The 16,691-nt window shown below is 53.5% G+C and overlaps 1 long non-coding RNA gene across 1 annotated transcript; it reads right to left on the bottom strand.

Annotated features, from left to right (window-relative positions):
* Positions 1-487: 487 nt before the first annotated feature.
* On the bottom strand, positions 488-14,713 carry LOC118932760 (uncharacterized). The gene is made up of 3 exons (XR_005032886.2): positions 14,263-14,713; positions 12,374-12,540; positions 488-1,513 (listed from the first exon to the last, which is right to left on the bottom strand). It is a non-coding gene; the product is annotated as an uncharacterized LOC118932760 (long non-coding RNA).
* Positions 14,714-16,691: the final 1,978 nt, after the last annotated feature.

The raw sequence follows: 16,691 nt of genomic DNA, 5'->3' as shown, positions 1-16,691 counted from the left end.
CCAGGGGGCGGGGCGGCAGAGGTGTGGGGCGGACACTTGGTTTCATGGCTTTGTGTCCCTCCCTTCTTTTCTGTTGCATTTGTTTTGTTTTGTTCTTACAGGAGGGGAAGTAGGACTTACTTACATACACATATGTCACTGTACATTTTGAGTAACGAAAGAGACAAACTTCAGGAAGTAAATCACCAGTCTGGAGAAATGGGTGTAAAACGACAGCTTCTGTCTTGCCTACATCATCAGCTCCATTGGGAATTGTATTTCCATGTGGACATCTAGCCATTTACTTCTGTTCCCACATCACTCTTGACATATTTAGACAGACATTCAGGCCCCAAGGGAGAATCCAGATCTTCTTCCCACAAACACTTGACTCTGTGAAACATCAAAATAATGATATTTAGCCCTGGAGAAAGCCCAGAATTAGGTAAGAAGTGATTTATAATTGTTAAATTTAATAAAGAAACGCACTCATTATGCCTAGGTGTTTCTCTATTCATGATAAGTTATAAGTATTGGTTTTGATAAGATACATCACTAGCTTCTTTAATAAAACCTCCAATTTTAGTTTCTGAAATAAGAGCCTTTAACTGAGAAGACTAGCAGTTAGAGGGAGACAGCCAGAAACCAGAGGCCGTATTCACCCAGGGCAGCCATCCCAACTGATGGCTCCACGCGCAGGGGGAAAGCCAAGCTTGCCGAACCAGCCTGCGGCCTTGCTGTCTGCACAGCACGCACAGCCCTGCCAGCTCAGGCCCAGGATGGTCGCCCATCAGGCGTGTATTCAGGGCAGCACCAGAGACACAGGGTCCTGGTCCCTGAGAGCAGCAGGGGTGCCCTGAGGGCTCAGGCGTGCATGTTCAGGCCAGCTGGGCATCAGTGCCCAGGCAGGGCCACTGCGGGCATGCGGCCGTTTCCCATCAGATGGCTCCCAAGGCAAGACACTAGGTGTGCCCACATGGTGGGCTCGCAGTATGCCCACCCCACGCTGGAGCCAGTCGCAGCTGGATGGCCATGTGGATGCACCCCCTGATGCCTGCATGCAGCCTGGTCTCCAGCCTGCTCCTCAAGGCCAGGGCCCCTTGCCTTGCCAGGATGAGAGCCATCCCCCCGCTGGCCTGGCAAGCAGTGAAGCTCGGCTCCAGGGCAGGAGGGTGTCCATACTCCAAGCACTTAGCCAGATTTTAGAGGCAGGTCCAAGGGGAAGAGGCCTCAGGGGCTCATGCCTCTCAGGGGACACCAAAATGATGGTCTGGCTAGAGGGGAGGGCCATGGTGGAAAGGGCCCTGACAGAATCGGGCAGCGTCTGCTCAGCAGGCCCCCACAGCCACCAATGGCCCTGGTCGGAGCCCATTGGTGGCTCTGGTGTCTGTGGCAGCTGCAGCCATCCGGCGCCGGTCCTGTCCCAGCTGCTGCTCCCTGGGACTGCTTACCTCCGTGCAAGTCGGGACACATGGTACTGGCCAGAGTTGCAAGGGCTGGAGGCGGCTCTCCTGGGTCTCGGTGCTGTGGATGCCTGTAAAGGTTAGTACTGGTGACGCCACAGTTTGTCCAGTCACAGGGAGCCCTGCCCCCTCCACACCTGTGCCTCTTGATCCCCGCCTTGGGCTCACCTTTTGCTTTGCTCTAGGAAAAATGGGCATTAAGGTCATTTTTATTCAATTGCCTGCCTTGATCAGCCAGTTAAGCTGAAGTGCTGGGACCAGTCGTAACTACGATTCCTACAGCCTGTTGTACCTGCCCAGTACACACAGCAAGTGAGCTTTCACACCAGGATGAGGAGTCTGGGGTGGGGAGGCTAGAAGGCAAAAAGCAGGGGAGTGCTGACCATCTAAGCCTCTGCCCAAGGCCTAAGAGACCCGCCCATGAGACTCTGCCCTACTAGCTCGTTAGAAATGGTACCCAGCCCACCTCAATGCAAAACCTTGAGCACTAAATGACAGCCAGGCCTTCTGCAGCCTACGTCTGGCCACCAGCTGGGCTGCTGTGCCGACAGAAAACAAAGCCCTGGTCTCTGCGGGAGGGGGCCACCGACACAGTGCACGGGTCCCAGCATGGGGTGTCGCCGGAAAAACCCACGGGCATGTTTGTGACAGCGCTGATCACAGCGAAAAGTAATTTCCAGCCAGAGGGTTGTGAGAGGTCTGCCAAAGCACGGGAATGGAGAAGCGGCTCTCAAGGCATTTGGCGATAGGAAGGCCACAGCAGGCCAGACGCAGGGAGATGCCAGAACGTTCCCGCAGTCTCACCAGACCAAGCAATGAGCGCACACACATGTGAAGACCGCAATCTAAACAGAACTTAGCCAAAGACTTTCCTGGGCTGGCCTCTTGGACTCTGTGCACCATTTTCTTCAGGAACAGTCTGTCCCTGTGCCCTAGGATCCAAATCTTAATCCAGAAAGGTCCCTCGCACTCCCCAGGCTATTGAAAATTGCAGGGTATACAGCTTTGGGCTTGACTGTTTTATGCCCCTACTCCAAAGCAAGGCAGAGATGCTGTAATGACAACTTCCTCTGATCACCCTGGGCAAGAATTCCAAGCCAACCTCTGCAGGAACCAAATTCCCCAGTGGCAGCCGGGAAGAGAATGGAGCTATTGTGTTTATTGTGTTGGCCCAAGAGGGCTTGAGATAGGATCTGCTGTGTTTGCAAGCAAGTTGTTTAAGAGTCTGCAGGCAAATTAGAAGAGCAACTGGCTTTATTACATGAATTAATACAACGGGGTTTAAAGGCACTGTGGACACGAGCTAATTCCAGGGCAGATTCCAGGTTTCTGGTCTGCAGGAAACACCGTCCCACACCTACCAACAGCTGGCAGGGCAGGCTGCTGCGCCTGAGGGGACGACACTCTCATACAGGTGGCGGGGACACTTTACGAGGGGCTTTCTGCCAACAGTTGCCCTCAAAGGTGTGCAGAGGGGCCACAATTACAGACATGCGATGGAGACAGGTGTTGTCAGCTGAAATATTACCAGTCGAAGCCACTTTTAAAATGACGATTTTGTTGCAGGAAGTGTAGTTTCGCAATGATGTTTCCAGCTCAATCAAGTAAAGGGCCTCCTTAGTTTGGGTGCCCGCCCACACCCCACCTCTATCAGTGCAGTGATTAAAGCTTCCTGCCCTCTTTTCTCAGCTTTCTAAAACCAGTCCTGTGATGACAACTGGGACAGATGACCCTGCTCTGACACATGCTCGTAGGAATCTGCCTTCTGGAGTTCACACACAGCCAAAGTTTTGAGCAGCTTGTTGTTGCATTAGAAAAACTCTGTTTTTGCTTTTCTCCCAAATACAGAATAATGCATAATGTCAAATAAGTTTTTGCTATCGAGACTTCCTCCCCGGGAACAGTGACTTCTCCCCTCTGGGGGGATCTCTGCACTGTGTCCAGAGCACCGGGTGTGTGGGTGCTGGGCCAGGAGGGAGGTTGCAGCCCTAGAGGCCATCCCCAGGCATTCGGCCCAGAGAGCTCTGCACAGACACGGGGGGGGGGGGGGGGGGGCAAGAAGCCAAGACACGCTCCAGGGCAGGGGTGCATGACCTCAGCGCCGCCAGTGCCTCTCCCTCAATGTGCTGCATTATTTTCTTGGGGCAAGAGAAGCTCATCAGCTATGACCCACGTTGCTCTGAGACCTGCATCCAGGTCCAGTGGGAAGCATCTTAATTGCCTGGTGAGATACGAGTAGACGTAGCTATAGACACAGATGCAGATGTGGGTTCAGACGGAATGCCTGCCTCTTTCTAAGGATGTACACCTGCGAGGCTGTGGGCCTCCGGAGGTCCTGATCGCCCACAGAGAAGCTGGCACCGTACAGATCGCAGCGCCGCCCAAATGCGCCTCAGACACAGTAACACTGACAGGCAAAGGCCCCAGACTCTGAGCCCCTGTCCTGGGTGGGCTTTAGAATCTGTGCCAGTCACAGTCCCTGGGGAGCCTGTGCCTGTTTCACCAGCCGCACTTCTCCTGGCCTCCGCCCCAGCTTCTGCCCCAGGCTCTGCCCTGGCCTCCGTTCCAGCCTCCATCCCCAGCCTTGGGCCCTGGCCTCCATGACAACCTGCACAGCTCCATGCTGTCCCCTGCACTCGCACATCCCACCCCGCCTCTGGCTGGCCTGATGCCCAGACAGGCACCCTGTCCTGGCCAGCACCTCCTCCATCACCATCCTGACACGTCAGGGTCATGCTGGGTGTCTTCCTGGTCCCCAATTCCACACTGACGTCACTTCTCCGTGGTTTCTCTTTATGACTCAGTCATTTTGTACCCTGTGATTTGTCATTTGTATACAAGTTTTAACCCCATGAGGGCTGGAGCACTGCCTTATGCATCTTTTTTAAGAGTGAAACAATATTCATCAAATCAAATTTAGCATCAAATCCCCAAATTATTTTAGATTTCCTTTTAAAACACATCAAAGCAGCACTTTGGGCTGGACGGGAGAGAGTCAGAGCAGGAAGAACCCCGGGCAGGATGCAGGGGCTGGAATTCGCTGACTCACCTCATCTATCAAGTCTGAAAGTTGCCCCGAGTTGGCACTGCCCAGCTTGAAGGTGTGCCAAGACCTGACAAATTAGTAAAAAGTAGATTCTGATTCAGAAACTGGGGGGCTAAGGCTCTGCATTTCTAGTGCACACCTAGGTGACACCAGAGCTGCTGGCCTGAGGACAACACTCAGAGTAGTGAGGGACCTTTTAGAACTTTCCAGACCTCACATTCCACAAAAGCCAAAAGAGAGGCCAAGGTGCCAGCTGAGGTGTTGCAGTCAGAATGAGCAGCCCCTCTTACCCAGGGATGACCCTGGGCAAGTTACTGAGCACCCGGAACCACTGCCTTCTCCTGGGAACGGCCCCTGGCGTCTACCCTGCCCTCGCAGCGCTGTCAGCCAGGGAGACAGGTCATATTAGGCTGGCCTTGTGCCCGGCTGAGAGGCCCCAGCAGACCAGCTCTTATCTTGGGTTTGGGAAACCCCCAACCCAGAGGCCTCCCCAGAGTCCTGGGGTCTCAGGCCCCCGGGGAGGTGGGAGCTCCTCCCCAGAGCTGGCCCCATCAGGGTCCTGCTCGCACCTGCCAGTGCCGTCACCATCCACCCTTCAGCCCTGCACCACTGTCCTTGGCAACAGGCCATGAGAGGCAGGAAATGGAGGAGAAACTCTTGTGTCATGTCAACATAGCTCTTTCTCAGGGGGTGACCTCCCCCACAGAAGCTGTCCCACCCTCGGCACCTCGCTAAGCGTCACACGATTTTCTCAGCCAAGGGTCTCTCTGGAGAAGGCCTCTGACCCGTCCCTGCATCTGCAGGAAAGAGGGCGACGATGGCTTCGGGTACAGCATGAGAACGTGGAAGTCAGGTCATGACACCGGAGCCTCATCAAAGCTGGCTTGGTGAGCTCCCACCCCGAGTCCCACCTCTCCAGGCGCCTCTGCTGGGAACACGAGTGAGCAATGACTAAGCACCTACGGTCGCCTGTGTGCACTGTGCACATCGCGGGGTCAGGAGCACAGTCACAGTTAACCCTGGCCTAACAGGAATGGGAGGCCTCCGACCTGAGAGGCAGTGACCCAGAGAACATTGCAGCACCAGCGGGTCCGTGATGAGCATTCCAGGGGCAGCAGTTAGGGCCTTCTGCTCAGAGGTCTGTGGGCTTAACCACGGATCAGCCACTGATGCCGGCACAGCCAAGACGAGGTTGTACTTCTCATGTGGCTATGCGTGGGCCCTGAAGCTGGCCTGTGTCCATGCACCTCCCAGCTGCATGGCTGCCCCACGTCCTCCCTGGGAAACGTCAGCAGTGTGGGCTTCCCAGGCGGCCGTGCTGGACCCCCTGCCGCTGCAGGTGATGGTGGTATTCAGAGGCTGCGGGCCAACTCACGTGCTGCCCAGGCAGCCAGGCCCCACATGGGGCAGGGCTCTGGCTCAGCAGAGCAGGAGGCAGGCCGGGGCTCCCGAGGGCCTCCACTGCACAATCGACCACAGCGACACACCAGTCAGCACATGGGTCCCTCAGGCACTGAGAGGCAGTGGCCTTGTGCGGACCCCACAGGGCTGCTTCCTGAAGAGAAGGGGTGCTTTCTAGGGGTGAGCTGGGGCAGGGCCTGAGCCAGCGGAAGACACCCTTGTGCTTGGCGGCAGGGCTGGTTTTCCATGGGCTGCAAGTCTCCTGAGATTCCAAATGCCCCACTACCCGCATATTTCTGTCAGAGGAACCTGGTATTTTCGTTTAGCACAGAACGTGGAGCCCTCACCCCACAGAGAGCCTCTCCTCCCCAGCTGCTGGCTTGGGGCTTTCCAGGGTCTGAGACCCACAGCAGGAGGGGCCACGGGCCTGCCTCCCATAAGGCGCACAGAGCCTACTTCCTGGCAACACGCCTGCCACCAGGGAGAACCTGGGGTGTGGGGAGCACACTGTGGGGCAGGACCCACGGGTCCATCCGTCTGCGCCCGCCCTCCCACCGACAAGAGCCTTCAGGCCCCTCTGGTCAGATCCCAGAGCGGAGGCACCACAGGGCTCTTCCCTGCCTCCCCCAAAGACCCCCGCCTCCAGGGTCCGACTTCAGGGCTCTTCTATGTGTCTTGACAGTTGACCTGGGAGCAGCATAGGCTCCTTGTTCTCAGTAACAGATGGTGGAATTGCACTTCTGATCGTGCATGTCCGTGAGCTTTCACCCACCCCCCCACAATCAGGGTGTGACCCCACACTTCCCAGTGCAGCCCCCACACTCCCCAGTGCAGCCCCCACACTCGCTGCAGCCTCCCCAGAGCCCTGGCACCCCACCCTCTTTCTCTCCAGTTTGTCTTGCCTCTGATTCGCCATGAACAGAATCATCTGTACGGAACCTCTGCGTTTCATACTGCTGCCCATGGTATGGATGGACCACAGATTGTCCATTCATGCGCTGAGAACACTCGGGTTGTTTCCAGTTTCTGCCAAGCGTGAATACCACTGCTATTAATATTCACGTGCAGAGTTGGGGTAAGCATAAGTTTTCATTCCTCCATGGTAAGTACTGAGGAGTGGGATTCTGAACCCCTCAGAACGGGTATGTTCAGTTCTGTAGGAAGCTGCCAAGCTGTTGTCTCGAATGGCCATGCCATCGTGAGAGTTCTAGTTACTCTGCAACTGCATCTCAGTGCTGTTGGTGTTTTCTATTTCCACCATCTAGGTGTGTAATGGGGTCTCGTCATGGTTTTAACTTGCATTTCCCTAAAGGCTGATGATATTGCATATCTTTTCATGTCCTTATCATCCATCTTTACAGCCTCTTAGTGAAGTATCTGCTTAGGTATTTTGCCCACTTTTGAATTGGGCTGTGCATTTCCTTACTATTGAATTTTGAGTGTTCTTCATATATTGGATACAAAGCCTCTGTTGGATGTGTAGTTTGCAAGTATTTTCTGCCCGTCTGGAGCTGATCTTTTTATTCTGTTAATGGTGTCTTTCACACAACAAAAGTTTTCCCCTTTTTTGCCATCCAATTTTATAGATTGTGCTTTAGGTGTCATGTTTGCTCAAAAGACTGTCCTTTATCCATTGAGTTGTCTCTGAACCTATCAAAAATCAGTTGGCATATCTGTGTGGCTCTGTTTCTGGGCTACCTCTTCTGCTCTGCAGATCTATGTAACCATCTCTGCCCATAGCATTCTTATTTATGAATGCTTTTAAAACTGAATAGAGTGGTTTCTTCAACTTTCTTCTTCCTTCTAAAAATTCTTTTAGCATTCTAGTTTTGCTCTTCCATATGAATTTTGAAATCGCACCTTTATATACACACAGCCTGTCTGGGATTTTTATTGGGATTAGATTACACTCCATAGTTAGGTGCATACACATTTAGGCCTGTTATGGCTGCTCGATAAATTGGCACTTCTATTATTATGTAATATTTCTCTTTATCTCTGGAAATTTTCTTTGCTTTGAAGTCTATTGGTCTAATGTTGATGTAGCCACTCCAACTTTCCCTTAATTGTGTTTGCACTGTATATGATCCTATCTTTTCACTTTAAACCGATCTGTATCATTGTATTTGAAGGGAGTTTCTTGTAGACAACATATAGTTGGGTCACATTTTTTCCAGTGTCACAGTCTCTGTCTTTTAGTTGATGTGTTTAGATGACTAGTATCTAGTGTAATCATTGGTATGCTTGGACTCAGATCTGCCTCAATTTACCCGTTTCCTGTGTATTCCCTCTGTTTTTCATCTTCTGTTTCCTTCTTCACCTTTCCTGCTCTCTGGTGGGTCATTTGAACTTTTTATGGCTCCATCTAAATTGGTTGTGTTTTCACTCTATCTCCTCAATCAGTGTTATTAGTGGTTGCTCTAAAGCTGGTAATGTACATATTTAATTATAACAGTCTGCTTAGAATTGGTATTTTGCTTTATTCTCCCTTTTTTATGTTGTGTTACACCTACACAGATTGAAAACTCCATGAGATGATTTATAATTTTTGGTTTCATAAAACATGTTTTAAAGAATTCCAGAGGAGAAGAATATCTGGAATACTTACTCAAGAGCTTGTTTGCTGGCCTCCTGTCAAGACTGGGTCCCAATTTCCTTCTGGTATCATTTCCCTTCTGTCTAAGGCACTTCCTTTAACAATGCTTTTGAAGGGTTCTGACAGCAAAAGTTCTCCTCGTTTTCCTTCACAGGAATGTGACCTTACTTACCTTCATTCCTGAAGGACATGGGAGTCTGTGTTGACATTGTTTTTCTTTCGTCACTTGAAAAATACTAGGCACTCCCTTTTGGCCCTTCTGGTTCCCCCAAGAAACCCACTGTTACTCACTGTTTTTCCCCTGGAGCTAAGGTGTAATCTTCTCTGGCTGCCTTCAAGGTTTTTTCTTTGTCTTCAGTGGTCAGAGGTTTGGTTACGATCTGTCTGGGTGTGGATTTCTGTGATTCACCCTCTTTGGATTCATGCGTCCTCTTGAATATGTAGATTTATGTCTCCTGCCAAGTCTGGGGAGTTTTCATCATTACTTCTGGGGTGGGCAGAATTCTCACATGGCCCCCTGATTCCTGCTCCCTGGGGTACACTCAGCTTCTCGGTTATTTGATCAAGCATTAATTCTAGGTGCTGCTGTGAAGGGATTTTAAGTATAATTAAGGTCCCAATCAGTTGACTCTAAGATAGGCAGACTATGGGCCTTCCCTAATCAAGGGAGGCCCTGCAGAGGAGCTGGGCTCTTCCTGGAAGCCCTGAAGCACAGCTGGGCTGCAACACAAGAGCAGGCAGTTCTCTGCTGCTGGCTGGGAAGATGCGTGGGGACAGGAATGCAACCTCTAGTGCCTGCGAGCAGACCCCAGGGGGTACCCCGCGAGGAAATGGGGCCTATGGTCCCATAGCTGTGGGGGATGGAATGGTGTCCCCACCATATGAGTGGAAGGAGGGCTGAAGCCCAGGAGAAAGCACAACCCTGGCAGACCACCAGTTTCATTCAGGTGAGACCCTGAGCAGATGACCCAGCCTGGCCCAACCCAGTTTCTGCTCTGCCAAGAACAGGATGATAAACGGTGCTGTTTATGCTCTAGGTCTGTGGTGATCTGCCCTGAGGCAGTAAGAAATGCTTCTCCAACTTTACTTCCGCACCTCACCTCTCCTGTCCTGCAGGGTCCCTGTCACACAGGCATCGGACCTGTGAGAATGCGCCACAAGCCTGTGAGCTTCATCCTTCTTTCTCCCCGTGTTTTTCTCTGTTGTTCAGACTGAATACCTGGGTCCTGAGCCTCTGGCTCTGTTGCCAATCCCATCCCGTGAGGTGGGTCTTAATTCCAGGCAATGTGCTTCTCAGTTCTGAAGTGTCCGTGTGACTCCTCTTTATACCTTCTATTTCTTTCTACTTTCCATTCAGGAGTGTTCACCCTCACTTGTTGGAATATTTTCATAATATTCCTAGATAATTCCAGCATATTTGTCATTTGAACACTGGGGTCCACTGGTTGTCCTTTCCCAGGGAAGCTATGATTTTCCTGGTTCTCCATGTGATCATATCCTAAGCATTTTCATCTTGTGTCACGAGACTGGATCTTTCAGTCCTCAGTCCTCCAGAGAATGTTATTTTTGAGTTAGGAGATCGATCTGGCTGGTCTCGAGCTACAAGTGCCCACCTACCTGCCTTCTGTGGGCTGTGACTCCGAGGTGGGTCAGTTTCTAGCCTTCTGCAGACTGCTCAGGTCTGTCCCGTGTGTACCCGACACACAGGCTGCTCTGGAACCAAAGGCCCTGAGGACAGAGACAGGGCGAGGCAATGGGGTTCACAGGCCCTCTGACTCAGCCTCAGCCCTTGAGTCAGCGAGGAAGGGTCAGTCCCTGGAGCACAGGGCTCTGTGGGCTTCTCCACCATTGCTACCATGGGACAGCTTGGGGCCAAGACCCCAGGAACCAACAAACAAGGGCTAAAAGGAAGGTGGGGCTCCCCCACTCTGCATGGGCACTGGGAGCCCGCTCTCCTGCTCCGTGTGCTGGGACGAGAGGCTTCCCCTGGGTCCTCTGCGTCTGTGCCATGCACACTGTTGGGCCTGAGGCTCGTTCAGTGAGTCCGGGGACACTGGAGGGAACAAGACGAGCTCACCAGCAGTTACTGGTGTTCTGGGCTCTGCTCCCCTCCCGGCTGCCTGCTGCAGCTTGGTCCCAAGTCCCCTGAAACCAGCCCCTGCCCACCAAGGTCAGCAGCTATTGCCACCAGGTGGTCAGGCATGGTGCGATTAGTCCAGCATACCCAGAACAGACCCCCAGGTGCAGTTTGAATACTGGATTCTGGTGGAAATGAGTTATTTTCTCACTGACTAACATTGAAGCTGTCTTTATTTTCAGTCATGTTGGCCGGTGAGTAGTGAGAAAATCCAGAGGTTCTGGCCCTTGGGCTCCCAGTGAGGCAGTAAATAGATACACACATGTTGGGAGAACAGCTCTTTCTTCCACAAAACTCTGATAATTCCTTTGGCAAAGCAAAAATCCACTTAACGTGAATAATCGCAGACTAATCCCTGTTGCACACTTAGATGCCCAAATAAAAGAAGACTGAGATGAATAACCTTTCTTTAGAATATGAGGAAGTCTTGCTGCCTGAGACAAAGTTTCATGCGCTTTATCAGTTTGTATGAGGCTGGGTAAGAGAGCACCCCAGTACTCCATAACAGAGGCCAGAAAACCATGGTGTGGGGGCCAAATGTGGCCAGAAGCCTGTTTTTGTAAATGAAACATTATTTGAACACATATAACTTCTATTGCTGCTATCAGCTACAACAGCAGAGTTGAGTAGTCACAACAGAGACTGTATGGCTTGCAAAGCTTAAAATGTTTCCTCTTTGGCCTTTTACAGATAAAAATTTCCCAACTCCTTGTCTTTAGGACATAAAAAAGGCAAATAAGTTCTCCTACCTACAGCGTAGATACCTGATATTTGTAGCTCCTGCCTCCTATTTCCACACCCAAGGCAGACGTCGCTAAGTAATCTGTGCTGAGCCCCAGGAGACATGGCTCATCAATCTCTGCTCTTTTTCCTGCTGAGCAATAACCTCCCTCAGAATTCTCACCTCGACATGCTGGGCAGCTCCAACCAAGAGGTCTAAAAATAACAGATGAGACGAAAGCCATTAGCCATGTGTATTCTAGGTTATGGTTGGAAGAAGGAATCTAGGTAACAGAAAGGAAAATGTACAGGTGATTTTCTCCCCTACAGGCAGGGGCAGCTCCAGATTTAAAGCACCTGAAGCTTACATAATTCGGGAACCTCCTTGTTAGGAAAGTTTAAGATTACAAATATAAATTACCACAAGGCCTTGAAAGGACCTGTACGAGTGAGAACGGGAAGTTTACACTGCACTGACTTTGTGGCTGATCTCCCTTGTGAATCTTTGCAAACTCCAAATGCCCAGCTCACCCTCAAACCCTGGCCCAGCTCTGGGGTGTGTCCCCACCATGTGCTGCTTTAAGCGCCATGCAGTCGGTCCCGATGCACACCTGGGGAACAGACCTCATGGGATGCAAGCAGGGGGGACGCAGCCCAGCCAGGGTGGACTATGGCACCAGAGGCGACTAACGCAGGCTTCCAGCTAACACAAGCATGGGGTGTTTATGATGTGAGTGTGCGTGCATGTGTGAGAATATGACTTGGAGGCTGTGGGGGCTGAGCAGCAGCGTTCTGGATGCCTGGGGCCCAACCCGCAGCTCTCCTGCCAGGGGCCGCAAGCCCACCCTTCTGGGGAACTGGCAGCAAAGGTGCCTGGCCCTGGGCCTGCCCCCCTGGGAGAAGAGAGAGAACACTGTGCCCGTGGCTGAGTGGCTGCAGACACAAATGGTTGCACACGAAGGGCACACTCCCATGAGTCAGGTAGGTGGGGCAGTGACAGCTGTAGAGACCCGTGTGGTGGTAAAACTCACCTCCCCTGTTAGCTGAGGTGCAAACACGGACACTTCCCAGCATCTGGGAGCAACAGGAACTGCGCCACGGAGTCTCGGTCGGTGCAGTCTGACCTGAGGACCCAAGTCACAGCAGCTGTAAGTGCTCCCCGTGCTAGGCTGGGTGGTTCCAGCGCTGGAAATTCATGCTGTGGAAATACATGGGTAAACCCATCCCAGAAACATGAGGAGAATCTTTTCTGGTGTCCATAATTAATGCAATGTAGCCTTAAGAAAGAATTATGCAAACCAATGTGTGATGATATTAAAGAAGATATACAAGTTGTGAGAAAAGAAAATTTATAAAAGAATGTTTAATATATACCATTTCTGTAAAATAAATAATGTTTGTGAGGCAGAGAAAAATCTGAAGGACACACCAAACTATTAACAGTGGACTGGGAGGAATTAGACTATATGGTATTATTGCTTTAATTTTATTTCTCTCAGGATCAGTTGCATGTTTTACAAGGAGCATGCATTATTTCTACTGTCTGGAAAACAAAAGGCAAGCATATTATAGACTAAAATTGATAAATGATGTCAGTAATATTGAGTTTATGTTTTATAATGCACTGAAGATTGAATAGACATCCATCTTTAATGGCAATATTTTTTCTAGGGTGACAGTTTGGATGATTTGACTTCTTTTATAATGGTCACAGGTTATGTTTAGACGATATTTAAGGAATTAATGCCCAGATAATTACATCTTAGAAGTTTAACTTCAATTTGTCTTTTCATTCTTCTATGTAAGGAAGTAGATTTATCTGAATTGTAAGATGTACACTTTTCCATAAGCTCAATAAAGGTATTTTCCTCCTTGGATATTTTTCCCAACTTGACCCTGTGGAAAGCAGCTCTCACAGCTGACAGCAGAGGCCGGTCACTGGGCCAGTGTCAGTGAGCAGTTCACAAGCCTGTGGAGCAAACCCACCCACTAGAAGGTGCCCCAGCTGTGCCCAGCCCAGACCAGAGGTGAAGTGGCCACAAACAGAGCCTTTGTCTCTTTCTCCTGTGAGTGGCATGGGGGGCACTGACTCCAGGGGCAAGGGGCAGCAGGGGGTGCGGCCCAGGGCTTCAAAGAGCTGGGAAGGAGGGCGAGGCAGGCAGACGTGGTCAGAGCTCCCTCAGAATGAACGGGATTCCAGGGGCCTGAAGGCCAACAGCCCTGGACAGCTCAATGGGGAGGGGCCCGTGGGGTTCATCCTGCTAACAGGGCCAACCTCGAGAGGAGCTGGGGTGGGCGCGAGGGGCACAGCAGGTCTGCGGCAAGCCTACACTGCCACCAGAGAGGAACTCAAGGGGCGAGACGCCGGGCTGGGTGAGGCTGGCAGTCACTAAGCAGCAAGGAGCAGGACGCCCCAGACCCTGAGCACGGCAGGCCTCTCGCTGCCAGAGTGGCCCCTGCCAGCTCAGGATCCCTCCTGTCCACAGAGTTCTGACCATTCGTGTGGGCTGTCCTGGCCACAGTCTGCACTCGGGGGATAACAGGACCCACAGACGGTCCCCACCCAGGGCAGTGGCGGTGGTGTGCCCATGACAGGAGCCCAGGCCGCGAGGGCAGCTGTCCCTTTGTGCCAAGCCCCTTCCTATCAGAGTGACTTGTGTCCATATGTTTCATTTTACAGCAGAGGACTGAGGCCCGGCGTGGCACAGAGGGCCGCCCACAGTTGCACAGCTGCCGCACAGTGGGGCTGTCGTCCTGAATACTCCTTTGCTGCATGGGTGGGTGTGTGACCCCTGGGGGGAGCCACAGAGGGTGCATGGCATCCCCCCCGTAGGCCTGCACTCCGTTCCGGACCCCCTTCCCTTGAAATAATGGCTCTCACCTTTGGAGCTCACTCCCATTTGGCGGCAGGAAGTCCTACCTCCATGGTGTTCTCAAGACCCTCCGAGAGGGGCCAGGAGGAAGGGCGGTCCCAGCTGCAGGCCCAGTGTGACAGCATCCTTGTCCTCCGGGGCCTGCCTCCTTCTGGCAGCTCGGGGCAAGGGAACGCCCATAGCCAGGGGCCCCAGTGGACACGTGTGGTTCTGGAATCGGAAGTTGATGCTGCCATGCACCTGTGAGTTCAGCCAGGCCTCAGCCCCAGGACCTCAGCTCCTCGTCTGAAGTGGGCACCTCCACCTCGCGAGGCCGGGATCCAGGCAGCTGACACACCTGGCCGAGGCTTGCAGCTTTCCTGCTCCCCCCTTGCCCGCAGCCTCTCCTCTCTGACCTGAGCCCTCCGTGTGCAGGGCCAGTGAGCGTGCTCAGCGTCCAAAGAGAAACCAGCCTCTAGCAGGTGGCCAGTCTGCTCCGCTGTGATGCTCTGGCCACCTGCCCAGCATGCAGGCCAGCTAAAAATAGCTCCCATTGACTGGAATGGTTCTGTCTGAGAAGCCTCCTGCCTGCCCCTTCCCTGTCCCCACCCTCCTCGTGTCATGGCCTCTCCTAGCAGAGCTCCTTCGGCTTGGCTGCCACGGGCTCCAAGGCCAGCTGAGTGGCCTCACGCGCACACACTTTCACTCCTGGGGCCCTCTGACATTCTGGCCGTGGTACCTGCCGAGCTGCAACTTGCATGCTGCTGACAGCTGGGCTTGCGCCAGACAGGAGTAAATCATGTGGTCTTTGGAGGCCCCAGGACATGCAGTCACTTATTTAACACTGTCCTGCCCAGAAAACAGAAATGACAACCCACTGGAGCCCCTGAGGGACCATCGGTTGAGGGAGGCATGGCTGGGTGTGTGCACGCTGACACCTCGGGCTCCCAGGAATCCCATGGGGTGGGCACCCCTGCACCACATGCTGCAGGGAGGAGCCTGCACCCAGGGTGCCTGTGGAGGTGCCGGGGACAGGACACATGCATTGGTGACCCAGGCCGCAGCTGGGGCTCCCAACCAGCAGGCTGAGCTCCCAGGTGCCTCCAGTGCACTGTGGACTTTTTCCCAGGAAGAGGGCCCTGCCCTGAAGAATTTGCTTGCTGCTCCCACAGGGGCCTCCTTGGGAAGGTAGGGGTCCAAGCCGTGCTTGCCGGGAAGCAGCCCCACCCTGGCACCCTGTGCACCCTGCCAAGGCTGCCCCCAGGTCAGTTCTGGATGGGCACCCGAGCACCTCCCCCACAGCCTCAGAATCCCTCTGGGACCCTGCAGAAGGGCAGATGCCCTGGCTGCACACGGGCACCCCCATGGTGAGAGAGCCCTGTAGGAGCTGGCTTCCCACCCAGAGCAGGCGCAGTGCGGGGAAGGGTCTTCTCTGTGCGCCTCGCTGATGTGCCAGAATAGGCCACCAATCAATGCCGCCTGAGAGTACGTGCTTCTGCCATGATCTCGAGCCCCACATACCGGGCCCTTGCTGTCCTGTTCACCCAGAGCGCAGTCCACAGACTCTCTGCAAAGAGCCAAGCAGTGGGTGTTTCGGCCACGTGGGCTCAGCTCCACTTCTGTAGCATGAGGCAGCGTAGAAAACGTGTAAGAAGCATGGCAGTGTTGCTAAAAAGCTCATTTACAGAGCTGGGCCGTGAGCTGCAGGGAGGACCAACCCAGCAGGATGCTGGTCCCTGACCCAGAGGCCTTTTCCCTCCAGCGGGGCCCCCCTCCCCAGATCCCAGGACAGCTTCTTCCTGCAGCCATTTAGAGGAAGCCAGCGACAGGCTCCCTGGGGTGCAGACAGCCCCCTCTGACCTGTCCAAGTGGGGTCAGCGTCACCACCATGCACATCTGGTCGCCTGGACCACGCCCACTGCTCTCATAGAGCCGCCTCTCATCTGGCTTCTGGGAAAGCTCAGACAACTCCTGAGTGGGGTACGGCCTGGCACAACCCGTGAGCCAGGAACATCATAGGCCCCGTGCTGGGCAGAGGGCTTCACCCAGACCGGAAGCTCCCAGGGGTGTGGAGTCCCCAGCAGCTGGTGGCAGCACCTGTGGAGGGGGTCCACATCAGCATGGATGGCCCGTGTCCCCCTGCCCACTGCATGAGCCGTCCCTGGCCAACGAGAGCGCTCTGGGGAGGACAGAGGTCCTGCTCTTCCCTGGGGACGAGGGCAGCTTCCTGCTGGGTCCCTGCACTGCCTGGCTGTCCTCCCTGCCCGCCGCCATGCTGGGCAGGGCGGCACCCATGCCCCCTGGGGGGCCCGTCCCCCTCTCCACCCCTCTCTGAGGGCTCCCTCTCAGTGAGAGCTTCTCTGGAGGGAGCCCAGCCCGCCTCAGCATGTGGGCTTGCTCACTGTGGCACATTGATCTGTGAGGCCTTGACCCCACCCACAGGCTTACTGGCGACCCTGTGGGTGCCTGACAGCACCTCCTTCCTCATCAGCGGCTA

This window comes from Manis pentadactyla, chromosome 12 (assembly GCF_030020395.1).
Source record: "Manis pentadactyla isolate mManPen7 chromosome 12, mManPen7.hap1, whole genome shotgun sequence".
Lineage (NCBI taxonomy): Eukaryota > Metazoa > Chordata > Mammalia > Pholidota > Manidae > Manis > Manis pentadactyla.
This window is presented reverse-complemented; position numbering and strand designations above follow the sequence as displayed.